General features: G+C 41.0%; 1 pseudogene; it reads left to right on the top strand.

Annotated features, from left to right (window-relative positions):
* The window catches only part of LOC111975902 (ubiquitin carboxyl-terminal hydrolase 13-like), a 62,458-nt pseudogene that overhangs the window by 43,735 nt on the left and 11,209 nt on the right, over positions 1-7,514 (top strand).

The following is a 7,514-nucleotide window of genomic DNA, read 5'->3' as shown; positions in this document are numbered from 1 at the left end:
ATATCGGCGTTGAAAAATTATAATCGGTAGACCTCTACCTCAGACTGGTGCCAATGTCACATTACAACAGGACAACGATCCTAAGCACACAGCCAACACAGGAGTCTCTGAATGTCCTTCAGTAGCCCAGCCAGAGCCCGAACTTCAACCTGATCGAACTTCTCTAGAGTGACCTGAAAATAGCTGTGTAGCAACGCTCCCCATCCAACCTGACAGAGTTTGAGAGGATCTGCAGAGAAGAATGGGAGAAACTCCCCAAATACAGTGTACCAGTTTATAGTGTCATACCAAGAAGACTCAAGGCTGAATTGCTGCCAAAAGGTGCTTCAACAAAGTACTGAGTAGAAAGTTCTGAATATCTTATTTATTAAATTTGCTAAACAATTCTAAAAACCAGTTATTGCTTTGTCATTACGGGTATTCTGTGTATTTTGATGATTTTTTTTTATATATAAAATAAATAAAATAAGGCTGTAACCTAACAAAATGTGGAAAAAGTAAAGTGTTCTGAATACTTTCCGAATGCACTGTATGTATGCATTGTCAGTGGACCTCAGTGAATCACTGTGTGGCATTCCCTCTGCTGGGGATCTACAATACTGACTTAATAAAATTATCCAGGGATAAAGAGAAAATCTGAAAAATAGAATGCATTTATAGGCCTTCAATGAAAGACCATTCTATCCCTTAATATGATTTCAATGTTTGTTGACATATATCAAAGTTAAAACAGAAATCAGCATCCTCTTGGTACTAGAGAATCATGGATCCAGACAAGCCAAAACATTTGTGGAGAGACATCAGTCTCTTACTCACCTACTTTCTTTGGAACCCAGTCCACCACAAATGTGAATTTCTTTATTTGCACCACCAGATACTCTGGGAAGGAGGCGAAACGGGAATCCTGGAAAGACAGGGTACAATTTAGAAAAAGAACTAAAAAGAAATATGGTAATACTGAATGAACACTTTTATTTTAACTTAATATAATACATCAATAAAATCAATTTAGCCTAAAATAAATMATGAAACATGAAACAGAAGAAAGTGAAAGTGCAATATGTGCCATGTAAGAAAGCTAAYGTTTAAGTTCCTTGCTCAGAACATGAGAACATATGAAAGCTGGTGGTTCCTTTTAACATGAGTCTTCAATATTCCCAGATAAGAAGTTTTAGGTTGTAGTTATTATAGGAATTATAGGAATATTTCTCTCTACCATTTGTATTTCATATACCATTGGCTATTGGATGGATGTTTTTATAGGCACTATAGTATTGCCAGTGGAACAGTATAGCTTCCGTCCCTCTCCTCGCCCCGAACCAGGGACACATCGACAACAGCCACCCTCGAAGCAGCGTTACCCATCGCTTCACAAAAGCTGTGGCCCTTGCAGAGCAAGGGGAACAACTACTTCAAGGTCTCAGAGCGAGTGACGTCACCGATTGAAACGCTATTAGCGTGCACCCCGCTAACTAGCTAGCCATTTCACATCGGCTACACCAGCCTAATCTCGGGAGTTGATAGGCTTGAAGTCATAAACAGCTCAATGCTTGAAGCACAGCGAAGAGCTGCTGGCAAACGCACGAAAGTGCTGTTTGAATGAATGCTTACGAGCCTGYTGCTGCCTACCACCGTTCAGTCAGACTGCTCTATCAAATCATAGACTTAATTATAACATAATAACACACAGATATACAAGCCTTAGGTCATTAATATGGTCAAATCCGGAAACTATAATTTCGAAAACAAAACGTTTATTCTTTCAGTGAAATACGGAACCGTTCCGTATTTTATCTAACGGGTGGCATCCCTAAGTCTAAATATTGCTGTTACATTTCACAACCTTCAATGTTATGTCATAATTATGTACAATTCTGGCAAATTAATTACGGTCTTTGTTAGGAATAAATGGTCTTCACAGTTTGCAACGAGCCAGGCGGCCCAAACTGCTGCATATACCCTGACTGCTTGCACGGAACGCAAGAGAAGTGACACAATTTCCCTAGTTTAAAGAAATTCATGTTAGCATGCAATATTAACTAAAAGGTTTAAAAATATATACTTGTGTATTGATTTTAAAGAAAGGCATTGAGGTTTATGGTTAGGTACACATTGGTGCAACGACAGTGCTTTTTCCGCGAATGCGCTTGTTAAATCATCACCCGTTTGGCGAAGTAGGCTGTGATTCAATGAAATTAACAGGCACCGCATCGATTATATGCAACGCAGGACAAGCTAGATAAACTAGTAATATCATCAACCATGTGTAGTTAACTAGTGATTATGTTAAGGTTGATTTTTTTATAAGATAAGTTTAATGCTAGCTAGCAACTTACCTTGGCTTCTTGCTGCACTCGCGTAACAGGTAGTCAGCCTGCCACGCAGTCTCCTCTTGGAGTGCAATGTAATCGGCCACAATCGGTGTCCAAAAATKCMGATTATCGATTGTTATGAAAACTTGAAATCGKCYCTAATTAATCGGCCATTCCGATTAATYGGTTGACCTCTAGTCTGAGGTCTCGAGCACTCTGGAGCAGGTTTTCATCAATGATCTCTCTGTACTTTGCTCCGTTCATCTTTCCCTCGATCCTGACTAGTCTCCCAGTCCCTGCCGCTGAAAAACATCCCCACAGTATGATGCTTCACCATAGGGATGGTKCCAGGTTTCCTCCAGACGTGACGCTTGGTATTCAGGCCAAAKAGTTCAATCTTGGTTTCATCAGACCAGATAATCTTGTTCCTCATGGTCTGAGAGTCTTTTAAGTGCCTTTTGGCAAACTCCAAGAAGTTTGGAACCACCAAGACTCTTCCTAGAGCTGGCCGCCCGGCCAAACTGAGCAATCTGGGGAGAAGGGCCTTGGTGAGGGAGGTGACCAAGAATCTGATGGTCACTCTGACAGAGCTCCACAGTCTGGCCACTCTACCATAATGGCCTGATTGGTGGAGTGCTGCAGAGATGGTTGTCCTTCTGGAAGTTTCTCCAATCTCCCCAGAGGAACTCTGGAGCTCTGTCAGAGTGACCATCAGATTCTTGGTCACCTCCMTCACCAAGGCCCTTCTCCCCAGATTGCTCAGTTTGGCCGGGCGGCCAGCTCTAGGAAGAGTCTTGGTGGTTCCAAACTTCTTCCATTTAAGAATGATGGAGGCCACTGTGTTCTTGGAGACATTCAATGCTGCAGACATTTTTTGGTACCCTTCCCAGATCTGTGCCTCGAAACAATCCTGTCTCGGAGCTCTACAAACAATTCCAAAAATATGATTGGGATTGAGGAAGGTTAACTATTTAGAGATGCAATTCAAATGAGGTTATTCCTGCATCGTGCAATTGAGATGCTTGTTTTTGCAAGTTCAGTTTTTTGTCATGTGGACCAAAAAAGTTGTTACAGCTATATTCAATATTCTCTCATACTGATATGGTAGCTATATTCAATATTCTCTCATACTGATATGGTAGCTACATCTTGCATTTGTACTGTAGCTATAGTGGTGAATGTGAGTGTAGTCATTCAGTTATCTGCTTGAATGACCATGCCCAAGTCCAGTCTTCTCTTGCTCATGTTCTTTCAAAACTCTGGGTTGCATTCATTAGGGCACATCATAGCAAAACGTTCTGCAACAGGGATTGAAACRTGTTTCTTATTGGACAAGTTCCAATTGTACTTCCCTATTTCACTCAATTTTGGAGCCTTTTCTCCATTTCGAACTGAACATGATCCTGACCTGTTCTTCAACAGATTTGTCCATAGACATCCCAGACTTCCTGGACCTGTCTCGGCTCCGGGGAACAGGACTGCAGGCGGGAGAACAAGAGCTCCCAGACCTCACACCCCCCATCGTCCTCCCTGAAGACACCAGAAGTAAGAAGGGCTGCTTTAGAACGAAGATACTGACAAACCTTTACCAATCTACCCACAGMTGGGAGGAGTTTGACTTTAGGTGTTGGACGTGGCTAGCAAAGCTGGCATTTGGGCCAAGCTAAATCTAGCACGCCTAACGAGTAACGTTTTGGGCCTAATGCTGAGCAACATAGAAGTGGTGTACTGTTTGTAGTTTATATGCTTAGTATTCCCCTAATCTCTGTTCTTCCGTCAGAGGCGGTTGCTTGGATGGATTTCGCTACAGTGTGTTTGTAGTGCGACTACAGTGCGCTTGTCTGTGTGCCTCCTTTAATAGTTTAGCAGCCATTAGGCACATTGTGTTCTATACAGTCCTAGACCTAAGAACACTTTATGTGCTCTAGGCAAGCAATAAAGCTTGTCCTGGTACCCTGTAGTGCTCCATTGACACACTGGTTGTCGTGTAGAAGATGCTTTAGCATTGTCAAGCCTTGTAAACCTTGTTAAACCTTGTTAAGCTACAACTCGGGGTTGAAACGCAACTATTTTATTTTAGAGGACTAATACAACATAATTACTGTGTTCCTCCTTCCTAAAATGAGGCTTTATGGGTAAATGCTAAGCGGCCAAAACAAAACTTCACACCAGAAATTTGCCCGATTTTAGGCGTCGTAAATGTGTTTTCAATGGAGCGATTTATTAAAGTTGTATGATTTCTCCTCTTAAGGACTGTTCCTGAAAAASTAACAAAGCAGTTGGCCATTTTTGTTTTCTCTCATAATTAAATGACTGGTACACACCTACATACAGTAATGTAAATCTTAGTTCTCAGTGTTAATAAGGAATTTGTAATTTATCCAGAATTTGTCAGATAAGCTCCGTGAATCTTAAATTAAACACCGGCCCATTGTCCCTTGACCTGAATCACTACAACAATTAATTGCATTTCTGAATCGGACAATGCCTGATGAATTCTGATTTTGATTTCCGAGTTTTAAGCAAAGAAAATGTTGCTCCTTCAAATGCATAATTTCCCATCAATTATCTTTATGAATTTAGTATTGATTTGGCATATGGAACCTGAGTTTAAAAAAATGTTTTATATAGAAAAACATTACAATTCAATTTACCGCCTTGAGCCATAAGTCAATATTTGTTTTAAGTGGAACAACTTTTGTAATTAAAACTGAAGTTGGACTTGAACGGTAAGGATGCTATTTTAGGTCCATGTTAGACTTTTTTACTAACCACATATTGAATTACTTAATCTGATAGATTCAGATAAATCAAAAAGTGTAGCTACAGCATGAATATAATTTAACTAGTAAAAAAAAAACATGTTTGGTGTTCCTTGGAAATAATCACTTGTTTTCTTTACCTTTCAGACAACTCRATGAACTCCTCAGATTGTAAGTATTCAGTTTCTCCTATCCTTCCGCGATATATACCTAACACATTACAAAGATTTACCACTATGGAACAAAAGTTTTGCAGTTGTGATAAATGCAGTGAAAATAAGTTTGATGATGCAAAACCAACAGCTGTTGCACCCGCCGCGTAACTTTGCCTACTTACAAAAACTTTATWTTATTAGCCCGTTTAAAAAAAATTGTAAGCACTGGGTAAGTACAGCATGTCCCTGCACGGTTCCTCTCCAGCCCCTCTTTAATGAGGCCCAAAGAGAAAACAAAACCACCTTTAGAACCTGTGCGGTTTGTAAAGAGCGTGGGCGGCACTGATGTTTATTGGTTGTTTTTTGCTTGTCCTCAGCTCCAGAAATAGACGAGTCGGCGGCAGTGCAGCTGGCGGAGATGGGCTTCCCTCTGGAAGCCTGTCGGAAGGCCATCTACTACACTGGGAACATGGGCCCCGAGATGGCCTTCAACTGGATCATAGCCCACATGGAGGAGCCTGGTAAGAGCCACATGGATGTTATTCAAGTCTGATTCGTCAGCCTTTTCTGGGCACATGTGGGAGTTGGCAGTGCACGCTCTAAAACATCACTAAAGCGACATGTGCGTCACAGCAGGAGTCCCCAGCTGCCTCTGAGTGTGTTTTGAGTGTCTAAGGACACACATAATGTTYAATGAGCATAATGTTCAATGAGTAATACATATGCTATAACTGCATGTTTCTTATGCAAACAATGTAAATAGATTGTTTTAATGTCCATTACTAAAGTGCTTTTGTGTGTTAGCATGCTAACATAAATTGTATTTAGCTAGCTTAAAATAAAAATGAATTCAGTACCAGTCAGAAGTTTGGACACACATACTCATTCTTTATTTTTWGTATTTTATACATTGTAGAATAATAGTGAAGACAACACTATGAARTAACACATATGGAATCATGTAGTAACCAAAAAAGTGTTAAACAAATCAAAATATGTTTTATATTTGAGATTCTTAAAAGAAATCACCCTTTGCCTTGATGACAGCTGTGCACACTCTTGGCATTCTCTCAACCAGCTTCATGAGGTAGTCACCTGGAATGCATTTCAATTAACAGGTGTGCCTAAAAAAAAACGTTGTTGAACTACACACCACACACCCACAAGGAACTCCGCACAATCTGACTGTCTTCTACGCTAGGAAGACCCGTAACTGCCAAGCACCAGCCACACCGGACAGCTGAATGAAAAGATTGTGGTTTTTGCAGAACTGAATAATTTCAGCAAGATGAGAAGTGTTGTCACAATACTGAGGCACTTGTGGGCTGCTTTTCCTTCACTCTGTGGTCCAACTCATCCCAAACCATCTCAATTGGGTGAGGTCAGGTGATTGTGGAGGCCAGTCAATATGATGCAGCACTCCATCACTCCTCCTTCTTGGTCAATAGCCCTTACACATCCTGTAGGTGTTGGTTCATTTCCTGTTGAAAAACAAATGATAAGCGCCAACCCAGATGGGATGGCGTATCGCTGCAGAATACTGTGGTACCCATGCTGGTTAAGTGTGCCTGAATTCTAAATATATCACTGACAAGTGCCTCCAGCAAAGCACCCCCCAACCCCTTCTCCATGCTTCACGGTGGGAACCACACATGCGGAGATCATCCGTTACCTACTCTGCATCTCACAAAGACACAGCAGTTGGAACCAAAAATGTCAAATTTGGATTCATCAGACCATAGGACAGATTCCCACGGTCTAATGTCATTGCTTGTGTTTCTTGGCCCAAGCAAGTTCTTCTTATTATTGGTGTCCTTTAGTAGTGGTTTCTTTGCAGCAATTCGACCATAAAGGCCTGATTCACACCAGTCCTCCTCTGAACAGTTGATGTGATAATGTCTGTTACTTGAACTCTGTGAAGAATTTATTTGGGCCAACATTTCTGAGGCTGGTACTCCTCTGAACACGATCTTCCTCTCAGGCAAGGTAACTCTGGGTCTTCCTTTCCTGTGGCGTTCTTCATGAGAGCCAGTTTCATCATAGCCCTTGATGGTTTTTGCGACTGCACTTGAAGAAACTTTCAAAGTTCTTGAAATTTTCCCCATTGACTGACCTCATGTCTTACAGTAATGGACTGTCATTTCTCTTTGCTTATTTGAGCTGTTCTTTGCCAAATAATGGACTTGGTCTTTTACCAAATAAGGTTACTTCTGTATACCACCCTATCTTGTCACAACACAACTGATTGGGTCAAACACATTAAGGAAAGAAATTCCACAGATTTA

The sequence above is a fragment of the Salvelinus sp. IW2-2015 genome, linkage group LG16, assembly GCF_002910315.2.
Source record: "Salvelinus sp. IW2-2015 linkage group LG16, ASM291031v2, whole genome shotgun sequence".
In the NCBI taxonomy this organism is placed as follows: domain Eukaryota; kingdom Metazoa; phylum Chordata; class Actinopteri; order Salmoniformes; family Salmonidae; genus Salvelinus; species Salvelinus sp. IW2-2015.
The sequence above is the reverse complement of the archived record's forward strand: the minus strand, read 5'-3'. Positions and strand labels throughout refer to the sequence as shown.